Source organism: Phragmites australis, chromosome 1 (genome assembly GCF_958298935.1).
Source record: "Phragmites australis chromosome 1, lpPhrAust1.1, whole genome shotgun sequence".
Classification (NCBI taxonomy): Eukaryota; Viridiplantae; Streptophyta; class Magnoliopsida; order Poales; family Poaceae; genus Phragmites; species Phragmites australis.
The window spans coordinates 17,648,180-17,660,976 of NC_084921.1; positions in this window are offsets into that span (position 1 = coordinate 17,648,180).

Below are 12,797 nucleotides of genomic sequence, written 5' to 3' on the forward strand. Positions count from 1 at the left end.
GAATCATTATTCATAATCACAACCTCGATGATTAAATAGAATATCATCCCAGTAGTCCCGGCACGTGTTTTGTGCCCAAGATCGAAACACATACCTTCCAACATTTAGCATCACAACATAGCTTAAGAAAGAGCAGGTAATTAAAGTTATATTACAAATTATTAAGCATGCAACCATTTTCAATAATTTACATAAAAAGTAACAACATCTATGCAGCGAAAACATAAACATATATAACAAAAGAGAGTGGAGCCACATGCCCTTAGTCTCCACCCCAAACGCACGACCTCCGAGGGTAGGATGCACTACTCTTGCCTGTCACCTTGATCGGCAGGCATGAAGTAGCCAAACACTAGCTCTTTCTCACCAGCAGCATATGAAAACGCAAGCATGAGTACGAAGGTACTCGCAAGACATAGACCATATAGAGCACATATACATAGCTCGACTCCAAGGATTATGCATTGAGCTATTAGAAAGGATAAACCACATGATTAAGTTAAACATAAGCGGTAAGCAACCTGGACACATATGTGTGAGAAACTAACTTAACCAACAATAACATAACCCTACCCTGCCATAACTAACTGAACATAAATAATTGGAACCATTATGAACATACATGTAACAAAGATCAACTCAACCATCTCCCATATATCCAACCATCAACCACAAGCGAAAACTCTACGACCGATGCAGATGGACAGAAACATGCTCATGACTGAGAGCGCGGCATTTCGAAATGTTTTTACACCCTGCAAGGGGATGCTCCTGAATCCACACGACACGAGGACCATACAGCTTGTGCCACCCACTAAAGTGCACACAAGGGGGCACTCGTATCAACCTTTCCCAATGAACCCCGATCATTTGAAACATGCTTCACTCGGCGTGGCGGTACTAGAACTACTCCCAGAGAAAACTAGTACCACTAAAAGCCCGCCCGCTCACACCGTCGATGTTCAGGCCCCAAATGACCACAGCTACAAAGGTATTCGGCTCTTCTTACCATTAGATCGGCATGTGGTGAGTATGGTAAGTGCTAAAGCTAACTACACCGACGATCGGTGCTTAAACGACGCAAGCGGTCTACGGTGTCTGGTTTCCTCTTCCGATTTACCCAGGGGAACTCCACATCCAGGCAGGATAAACACCTCCTAGCACCGTCCACATCTCGTCTCATACTCACTACTCATACAACCATCATCAACTCATATCCAACATTGTGATTACTACAAAACTAAATAATGCCTATGCTCGTGAATGATGAAACAATTCACCGTTCGACTTCTACCGAATGATCTATGCATTGCTAAGCATTTCGATTTAACTTGTAATCTAGAAACCAACAACATACTCAAGGCGACAAGGAAAAGATCAACAACAATTCAAGGTAGAAGTAATGCATTCAACATAGGATCTACCCACTTGTACCCGATCTCGACTCGACACATGCAAACATACATAAGCATAGTTTATCAATTTTAGACTTCATTCAATTGAACAAAGGTGCAATATGCTTAGTTGCTTGTCTTGCTGCTCAGGTGACCGCCTATAATTACCCACGCAACACTCGTAGAAATCCAGGAGGTGGGCACCGTCTTCAACTGCAACCGCGTCACGCTCTGGCTCCTTGTTCACTAAACAAGAACGCGTGCAATGATGAGTATGAATGAATGCAACAAGGTATGCCACAATACTTAACAACATGCTAGAAGTACAAGACATGCAAATCAATGTAATACTAAACGATTTAAACGAAATCTGAAAAATAACAGCCACCCGGAGTATCCGGGTTGGTCTGGACCCTCCGGGTGAACCTCCGGAAGAGGCGCTCAGTTACTACCTTTTTATTTGACTGGCCTAGAGTATTCGGGTGAATCCAGAGTCTCTGGGTCATCCTCCGGTGAAGGTGCTCAGTTAGCCACTTTTCTAACTTAACTCGAAACCTCCGGGCTGGTCCGGACTATTCTGGTTGTGCCAGACACTCCGAGTGAGGCTCCGGGAGAGGCTCTCGGTTAATCGTTAACGTAATTACCCGGAGTCTTCGGGTTTACCTGAATTATCCGGGTGAGGCAGACTTCGATTCTTCCATAAATTTTCCCTCGGTCGATTCGACTCACTTTACAAATCTGTGCTACACAAACGTGTATATGCTCTATTTAAAGGATTCTAAACCCATCTTGCACCCTAAACCCTAACAAATTTTGAACACAATTCGACGGACGATTTCTGCTGAATCCGGAGTATCCGGGTGAGGCCAGAGTATCCGGGTCAGCCCAGAAAAGCTATTCTCGAGTGGATTTTTGGTCGATTTGAGTTGCGATCTTCTCCAAGCCTAAAGGGAACATGTTACGGATAGTCCAAGGGTCCTAGAACTCACTCATCAACTAGCAACACGACTCTATAGCTCAAATTTGTCCAAAACTCCATTTTTGCTCAAAAAGCTCAACAACTTCAAGATCTACTCGATTCTTTCATGAAAACAAAAATAAATTGGATAAATGAGTAGCTCATGACCTAGAGAATGCATATATACCATATGCATACCTTGATCTCTCTCCTAGGGAGAGAAATCCAAGGGAGAGTGAGAGAGCTTGAGAGGGAGTGAGAGAAAGACAGCATCTGTAGCTACTGTGCTACTGAGTGGGAGGCGTGGGGAGTGAGGGAGGAGAGAGAGGGAGTAGGTGGTGCTGCCCCTTTTGGTGGTTGGGATGGTGGGGCCCACATGTTAGAGAAAGGAGGTATTTCCAATGCGATTTCTATTCTTTTCTCTCCTAAATTTCTTTCTCTTATCCAAATGATTTTAAATGAATTGCTTTATAGTTACAAAACAAAATCACACAAATTTAAACATAATGCTTAAGAAGCATATTTATGCTTAATTATGTAATTATGGATTTTGGGACGTGACACTGTGTAATAGGTAAGAGTTTTTGAGACAAAAATTCTTATAATACGCCTAAAATAAGGCTGACCTCTTTGAGTAATGAAATTTATGTTTTTGTATATGCTTGAATTCCACTCCTTCTAGACTCTCTCTATTGGTTCCCTTGCAAGTTTGCAAGTTTCCTTTTTTGGTTGTGATTTTCTTATTGATTTTGTTTTTGCCTTTGAACTATGATTTTTCAACCTTAGAAAGTTATTTTTCTTGTTATTAGAGGCATAAATGTTCATATACTTATATTTGAGAGGGTCTTGAATCCCCTTGCATCTAGACCATTAACTTGGAGAGTTGCTTCTTTCGGTGATTGTCTTTTTGCTTTGTTACTCATTCAAGTTTCAAGCTTTTGTGCATAAAAGCACATGGAATGGTCTTGAATAGAGCCTATGGTTCATATTCTATCTGTGGAGTCATGTTGCCTTAGAACTTTCTTTCTCCCTTTGTCTCTCTAAAGTTTATGCTTCCATTTATGCGTTTTTGAGGAGCATTGGGTGAATAAGGAGTATGTCATCTATTTTGCAAGAAATTTATAAGGCCTCTATTCATCACCCCTCTAGTCACCGTTCTCGATCCTACACATGGGCTCCAGAACAACAAGAAGCTTTTGATGCCTTGAAGCAAGCTCTCATTTGTGCCCCTGTCCTAGCATTGCCGGATTTCACAAAACAATTCACAAAACAATTCGTGGTTGAAACCGATGCATCCGACATTCTCATGCAACCAGGACACCCTATTGCCTTCTTGAGCAAAGCCTTAGGACCAAGAAATCAAACATTGTCGACCTACAAGAAGGAAGGGTTGACTATCATTTTGGCTATCGACCATTGGCATCAATACCTAATGAATAGGGAATTTCTGCTCTGTACTGACCAAAGGAGTTTAATACACCTTGATGATCAAAGTTTGGGTAAACCATGGCGGCAAAAAATCATGACAAAATTTATGGGACTTCAGTATTGTCTGGTGAATAGAAAGGGGATGGAAAACAAGGCCGCTGATGCATTGTCACGCTATCCTCATAATTCTCATGCTGAACTCTGTGTTGTATCGTCCGTTGTACCTCTGTGGCTTCTTGAAATTCTGAAGGGATATCAAACTAATGTTGGTGCACAGAAGTTGATGGAACAATTTGCAGTGAGTAACTCTTCACTGAAGGATTTTTAGTTAACTGATGGAGTACTCTGTTACAAAGGGTGTGTATTGGTTGGCGAAAACACCACAATTCAGAATGTTATTCTGACATCTCTTCATTCTGGATCCATAGGTGGTCATTCCGGGTTTCAAGTCACATATGCGTGTCAGGAAGCTTTTTGCCTGGCCAAACATGAAGAAACAGATCAAGCAATTTGTGGTTGCATATGAAGTTTGTTTACAAGCCAAGAGTGAAATATTTCGCTATCATAGTCTTCTTCAGCCCTTGCCGGTTCCTGATTCTGCTTGGCAGGTGGTTTCATTGAGGGGCTTCCGAAATCTGCAAATTATGATTGTATACTAGTGGTGGTGGATAAATTCACTAAATATGCTCATTTCTTGGCGATTGCCTATCCCTTCTCAGTTGGCAAGGTCGCCCAGTTATATCTGCAGCATGTCTACAAATTACATGGTATGCCTTAGTCCCTAATCTCTAATCGGGAATGAATCTTTACAAGTGCTATGTGGCGTGACTTATTCAGATTAGCAGGCACCACATTGTGTATGAGTTCGGCATACCACCCACAATCCAACAGACAAACGGAACATGTGAATCAATGTTTGGAGAATTATTTGCGATGTTTCGTCCACACTTGTCCACGGAAGTGGTACTCTTGGTTGTCCCTTGCGGAGTTTTGGTACAATACAGCTTATCATTCAGCTTTAGGCTGCCCTCCATTTGAAGCTCTATATGGCCATGCACTAAGACATTTTGGTCTCACTGACTTTGTAGCTTGTTCAGTCCCTGATCTGCAGCAATGGATGTCTGACAAAAAGCTCAAGCTCAATCTTCTGAAGCAGCATCTTGAACGAGCTCATCAACAGATGAAATCCCAGGTAGACAAAAGACGTTATGAACGTTCTTTTACCATTGGCGACTGGGTCTACATCAAGCTGCAACTCTATGTCCAAACTTCAATTGCCAATCGAGCTAACCATAAAATTTCGTTTCGTTATTATGGCCCTTTTCAGGTTATAGCTCATGTTAGGGTGGTCGTTTATAAGCTGAAGCTTCCAGAGGAGTCCAAGATTCATCCTGTTCTACATGTGTCTCAACTCAAGAAATGGCTCCCTCCATCGACAATGGTACATCAACAACTACCTGATATGCAGGATGACGCTGAGGCACCAGTTTCTGTCCATGTTTGTGTTCTTCAGCACCGCCTTTATCGTAAAGGTTCAAAGGTAGTCAAGCAAGTGAAGGTCCAATGGGGTCGTATGTCCCCTGAGCTGGCCACCTAGGAAGATGAAGAAGAGCCTCACCATCGATTTCCAGCTTCATCGGCTTGGGGACAAGCCACCTCTTAATGGGGGGAGGATGTCACTATTGCCCCTGCTGCTTAGGACCCACCTGAAGAAGAAGTTGCACCTGAAGACCATGCCAGCCAGGGTTGGTCTTGGCCAGTATCGGGGTAGAACCAAGCACGCTCACGTAGGCCTAGTACCCATTACCCGAGCTCCGAATGGGCTCTATAATTCCTCTAGCTGGGTTGTGCCCCACAGCTATATAGAGCAAGACTTGAGAGTGGAGTAAGCAAGACTGAACATAATACTAAACCCTAAACCCCTAATATACCTCCATCTAAACATCCCCGTCTCCGTTCTTGCTCTTCTTCCTCAAATCCGTTCTCCAGTTCCCCTTCCTCTTGCTGCTGATCGTCGGTAGGCCGGTGACAAGTTCACATGATGGCTATAGAGCTTCTAGGCGAGGATGTGATGCTCTTCTGCCTGCCGGAGACCGCACCGGTGCTCCTGTGGTTCAACCTTCACCTTGAACGCAGTGACAACTCTGTCAGTACCGCTGACGGGATGATCATTGTTCTCAGTACAGCGGCAGCTGCTGTCTTGGCAGCAGACTTCATGGATGAGTCTATGCTCTCGTAGTGCACCAAGGCTTTGGTGCCTTGTGGCTTTTTAGGGCTTCTAATGTACTATGTTGTTTTCATGCTATGCCAGTGGCCAGGACAAGATGGCAAAGCCACTCCCTCCTTGCAGGAGCCTGCCAAGCTACTCAAGTTTTAGACAAACATTTTGCTGATAGTGGCCGCAACAGTTTTTGTGTTTAGAGCATCTCCAAGTCTCCCAATCCCACTCCCTATAGTCAAATTTAGAGAATTTCACCTTAAAACTCAGCTCCAACAGCTCCTCAATACCACTCCCAATATTTACTAACCCCCAAAATCACCCCTCTCGCTATCTATTTGTAGGGAGCAACCCTAGGTTCCCAAAAACGTCCGACCATCCCAGGCCCACCCCTCGTCCGCTGCTTGCCACAGCTCTGTCACCTTGGAGAGCTCATCGCTGCTCTGCTAGAGCCCACGTGTGGTTGCGCCTGACCAAGCTGCGCCGCAATGAGCCCAACACTGACGCCTTGGCCCCCTTCCACCTCACCTCCGCTGCTACGACCCTCAATGGCTTGCAGACCATCGCCTCTTGGTCCAGCGAGGATGGCTCCATCGCGGGCAATGGTAGCCCCTCTGAACAGTGATGACAACGCATTGGCATCTGCCGACGGTAGTGCGATGTCGACATACATGGATCCCGACGCTTCGGTGATGAGGTCCAGCGTGATGCGCAGAAGCATCTCAAACTCGAGGCTCCTGGTGACTACATCATCCTTGTCGATGCTCTTTGGGCCTATCCTTTCATGCATCCTCACAAGTGGACGAGTTGCCGAGCATGGACGACAACCACTTGACCTCGAGGAACTTGGCATCGGTGGGCTCTTGGATGAGGCCCTTCAGGTGCGACACTGCCTCCTCGACGATCCTTGCGGTGGCCGCGGTGGAGATGAGGAGGAAGGAGAGGAAGAGAGGTGCGAGAGAGCGAGCTAAGGCCATGGCATCGACACCGTCAAAGGTAGAGGAATGTATTGGAATATAGGGATTGGCCGTACGCATGTGTATGATGGATGGGGTCCATTCGTCAGTGGCACATGAGAGTAAATATATGGAATGTGATATCCAGAGTCTGTTGGAGAGGAAATAGATTTAAGGAAGACATATTATTGGGAAGGCTCCCTATATGAGGATATAGGAGATGAGTTTAGAGAGTCTCTTGGGGATGCTCATGGCCCGAGTCCTTCTTAATGCTCTTGAGGGGATCCTTCCTCGGACTGAGTGCCAACGTCCCCTTGGAGCCTCTGCCTTCAAGCGTTGCACTCTCGGCCTCAGGGCCACCCTCACGAAGCTAGTGTTCCTTGGCCCAGGCAAGGTCGACGAAGGCGTGACCTTCGCTATGCAGAGGCTGCCAACTGTGGCCTTCGAGGGCCCTCGACCTTCTTCAAGTAGAGGATGGGCATAGTATGAAGGCTAATGGCTCACTAAGCTGCCCTATCGCTGGCTAAGGTCACAACTACCAACGTCGTTGCCTTATTTTCCCCATGGTTTTGCGATGGCAGCTTTGGTTCCATTCACTGTAATGGCATAGATGAATGTGCGACTTGTTTAACATTTTCTGCTCATCTTAAGCGTTTGGCAATTTGGCAGATTAAGTGATCATAACAGAGGAGTGTCTAGAAGAAATTACTCCATCTTTCGTTCTTCCTTTTCTTCTTTTGCAATGATCCTGAGAATAATTTTGTGTACAAAAACTTGAGACACTCAAATATGTGAGTTCATCGGTTTTCTTCCTGCCTGGTTCACTGGAATTAATTAGCTTAATTGTTCATTAGCTTCATATGTAAACTACAGCAACATTTATCTGACTATCTTCATTTTACTAGTGTTCGTATCTATTATACTAATCAAGGGGTGGGCATGGAGTGTCTATGGGACGACCGAGACCAACTTCACTTGATCCATGAAACTAATGGGGGGCCATGGGTCGACCCAATTTGCTTAGACTGTTTGGTGCACATGACCCAACGGGTGTTAGGGTATCTCCATCAGATACGTTATCACGTCGTCCATCGCTAAAATAGCGTGTGCACTGCAAAAATTGAGCTCCAGCAGCCGCGCCATCCTCCACGTGATTTTGTCGGACGCGCTATCCCGGTGGTCGTGCACGCCAAGTCTGGCATCTCTTTCCCTCACGCTATCATCCAACTGCCACTCTCTCCCACCACCATCCGGAGGTAGGTTCCATCTTCCCCCTCACCGTCGTTTTCTTCTCCACCAGTTTGCACGCCCCTCCCAGATCCGCTGTTTTCCGACACCATCGCGTCGCCGCCTCCACCTCCCTCCACCTAGTGAACTCCCTCCCCCACGAGCTCTATTTCCCACCTTCTAGTTCCCTGCTGAGCCTCTACATGCGCTTCTTTCACAGGAAGGCGTCGTCGAACACCCGCAAGCTCCTTCCCCAACACTGGCCGATTCCGAAACCCCTAGGCCCGTCGTCATCCGGACCTCCCAAATCCTCCCTCGCGCACGCCATGACCGCCACCTCCGCCTACGATGGTGCAGGATGCGGGCCCCACTACTCCTTCTCCTCTGTTGGCGCTGAGGGGGATGCAGCGGCAGATAGGATGGCCCGGCTTTCTGTCTCCTCCACCGCCGCCACCACCACATGCGGCAAGTGCGACGACGGCTGTGCGGCCGTCGCCATGGTCGGGTGTGTTGGCATGTGTGGGGAGTGCGTCCGGGCACACCTGTTCAAGAAGTTCAAGCTCACCATCACGAGCAACGCCATGGTCCGACCCACCGATCCAGTCCTCCTCACCTACTCCGGCGGCCCCGCCTATAGGTCACACGTCTCCCAATTTTTTTCCCTTGTTATTATTTGTAGTTTTTTCCACCGAGTAGTTTGGGAAAAATTGCCCATGGTGGCAAAAGATCAATACACACGACTAACATAATGACATTTGTGCTATTACAAAGTAATGAGTGGCAAAAAAGGTCAGCTCCACATTTAGTTTTCAAAGTTATTGCATTTGCATAATTTTGTTATAATCCATTGAATTGAAGTGTTGCTTCACACTCCAGGGTAGCTTTGCAATTCATACACGAGATGCAATCCGATCCAGAGCTGCGAGACTAGCAACCCGTAGGTGTTTCCAACCTTCGCCATTGGGGCGGCATTTTTTGACGAGAGATGCATTTTTTCACAAAAGCCGAAATGGGAATTTGAGATGACGATTGAAGATATCAGGGCGATCATGTCAAGTTTGTCGCCAGGCAATAAGGCAGTGCACATTGCCCCTCTTGAGGATGTGTTCTCTTCTGGATCGGAGAATGGAGAGGGCAGGTTGAGGGAGGTGGTCAGCATGATCAATGAGACCAGGAGGGACGATTTTCTTCGGTGCTTGCGCATGCTTTCGTTGCAGAAGGTGCTTCTCTTCAGTGCTTATCGCAGTTCCTACAGAACCATTGGAGCGGTGTGCAGTTTATTGTGCGGCGATGTTTGGAGTGTTCTGGCTGCTTACTGTGCTGCCTATAATACTTCCAAAACTGTTGACAAGCCGTACAATACAAAGGTGTTCTTCATCTTCCTAGCCGTCCTTGCTAGAATGGTCATCTCAGGGGAAGGAAAACTTTGTGGGCAACCATTGCGTCCATGACGTCAGCGCTGCTCTAGTCAAGAGATCCTTCCTCATGGTCCTGTTTGCGGTATCAGGCAATAAATGCCTTCGCATCATCAGGCGACTACAGTGGCTCGCATTACATTGATCAACTATTAAGGAGAACCTGAGACGTTCTTTTATTTATCAAAATGTTCTTTGAGGTAGAGCAAATGTAAACTGCCTGATCATTGATGTAGATTTCTCTTGATGTGATGGCCAATAACACATCAGTCTTATATTGCTTGCATTCTTCTCTATTATTCATTTCTACTATTTTAGTGTTATTAATTTACTAGGTTGGACAACTCTAGCCCCACAACAGTTGAAACTAGAATATAAATTTTACATCATATGAAAAAACGAAAAGAAGAAGAAAGATTGTTTGGTGATGGTCTATCAGCCATGAAGCTGTTCACTCCCTCCAGCCTACAAAACTTAGATTCGCAATGAAAACCATTGGCCCTCAGATAAATGAAGCAAGTGCTATAGGATCAAGGATCAAGTGTTGGCAAATGCCTAAACTTCCAGCACAACTTTAAAGAACAATGCTTTCATCTCAAAAATGTAAAAGGACAATGTTTCCTCTCCTACTTTGGACTTTGGAGAGAGTTGAATCAGACCCCTATATGATCATAATACGATGAGCCTGTAATAGGAACTGTGCTAAACATTATAGACAGCATTTGGTAGGTGATCATAGAAAGTACTAGGTCTAATATGGTCAGTAAACATTAGCCAATAGGATCCCCTGTTTATTCCTTTTCCTTTCTAACAATCATCACTATTTGGCTGAAGTAACAAAAACTACAAATCCACTGAGGAGCTAACCAACGAATTGGTAGAATTTTTCCTCCCATCCTGGATCATCTATTGACAAGGGGTGACTATTGCCCTATAGAATCATTGCATTATAACCTAACTGCCACAGAGTAATGTCGTCCTACATATGGTGCATCTCAGTAGCAAGCCTTTGCAGAGCAAATGTATCTTCGAGAAACAAAATTCTGCTGGAAGTCGCAATTGCAGATATATTAACCACCTAGCTCAGCAACTGAGTCGAAATTGCATAGTAAGTGTGGCCTATAGAAACAAAAATCTGTCCGAAGTCAGAATTGCAAAGTTATTAGCCATCTAGTATACAAACTAAGTTACCAAGTAATCCATAAGATTTCACCAGATGCATTGTTTCTAGCACGCCTTGAACAGCAGCGGTAGCCGGATAATAGTTACAGCAAACTTATATACACAAGCAGCAGATTGCATCACGCTGCATCCTAACATAATTTGCATCAAGCAATCAATCTTGAGTCCAATAACAGCAAAAAATAAAAATAAGTTCTTGTTTATTTGTTCTTCCATTTCAATTCGACGAATTTGTTGCTGTTCCACGCGATAATCGCTTGAAAAGCCCGCACTGTGGTACAGAGATCCCGATCCCACCCCCAACGCCCTGAAATCACAGGTGCACACATACATACAGAAGCGGATTTCAAGCAGGCGAACGGGGAAGAGGAACCAAACCCCGCGAATCATCAGCAGACGGAGGGGACGAAGCGGAGCGCCGGGAGACGTGCGGCGAGGAGCCACGCGAGCCTGCGGACGGCGAACTGGGTGCAGTTGGAGAGCGCGATGAGGCACATGAGCTCGTAGACGACCCCGAAGGCTGCCTCCGCAGCCGACCTCCGGGGAGCCGGGACGTCCGGCTCCCAGTCGGGCCCCGATCCGGACCCGAACCCGTGGCTCCATTTCCAGCCTCCTCCTCCTCCGCCGCCGCCGCCGCCGCCGTCGCTGCCGTACCCTCCGAGACCGGGCCCATCGTCGCCGGAGAAGGAGTCGCCCGCGTCGGCAGGGGGCTTGGCTCGGCCCGTGCGGGGGCGGGTGCGCGCGCGGCGGCGGACGGTGGCGGTGGCGGAGGAGGGGGAGGATCGGCGGCGGATGGTGGTGGAGGAGGAGGTGGCGGGGGAGGGGGAGGAGGAGGAGGAGGCGAGCGGGCGGAGGAGGAGCGGCTTGGCGGGCGGGTAGGAGGCGGCCGCAGCCGCGGCGGCAGAGGCGGAGATCTCCATGGGTTCGTGGTGGGGAGACGTGGGCTGGTGCGCGCGAGTGCGGGTGGCTGTCGCGTGTGGTGGAAGGGAAGCGGAGGACGCACGGGCACGGACTCGGAGGGTGCGTGTGGATGCTCTCCTCTCCTTTCCTCGTGTGCCTCACGAGTTAAATGCATCGGCGAGAAATCCTAGTCGGAGAGGGCAATGCTGCGGCTCAATTCTTCCCTACCGTAGTCGGATTACCAGGTGTAACACACGACATAACAGAGGAGGCAAGAACGGAACAGGTGTGAAGTCACGTGTAAACATGGTCAAATGGGCTGTTTGTGCCGGTTCGGCACGGCCCAAATGGCCCATCTACAGTAACAGATCTTGTCGTGCCGGTCTGCGTGTCTTCCCCTCGGTCTACGGCACGGTCCGTCGGTGATTGTGCCGTGTCGGGTCGGCTCGGGCACGATTTCGGCCCGACGGGTCAAAATAGATAAAAAAATATAAAAAAATAAAAAAATACATAAAAAATATATAGAAAATAGATAAAAATATAAAAAATAGATAAAAAATATTTAAAAATAGATAAAAAAATATTTAAAAATAGCTAAAAAATTAAAAATATAAATAAAAAATAGAAAATAGTGCCGGGTCGGACTGTGCCGGGCCGTGCCGGCCCGAGCTGGGCCGTGCCCGTGCTAGCCCGACTTGACCGGGTCGTGCCGTGCCGGCCCGTCGTGCCGCGCGCTCGGCCCAGGCACGGTCCGTGGTGTCGTGCCGTGCCGTGCCTGGGCCGTGCCTACAGTGCCATGCCTCGGGCCGGCCCAGTAAGCACGGCTTATTTGAACGTCTTTAGTCGCGTGTGTAATTCATTCCTGACGGCAGTGTACACAGGGCCGGGCTTTTATAACCGGACCTGAGAAATGAAATTCACGATCTTTCATGTAAAGATCTCTATGAAACTCTAATTCATATCGTATTTTTTCTGATCTAATAGCTGACGTGTACAGGAGAGAAAGAGAAGGGCATGTATCGTGTTAGAGGAGGACATATGTCATGCTAAGAGAGGTCTTTCGAAAGATCCGATCATATAAAATTTCCTTCGAATCCTGGTAATGGTATTGGGTGATGA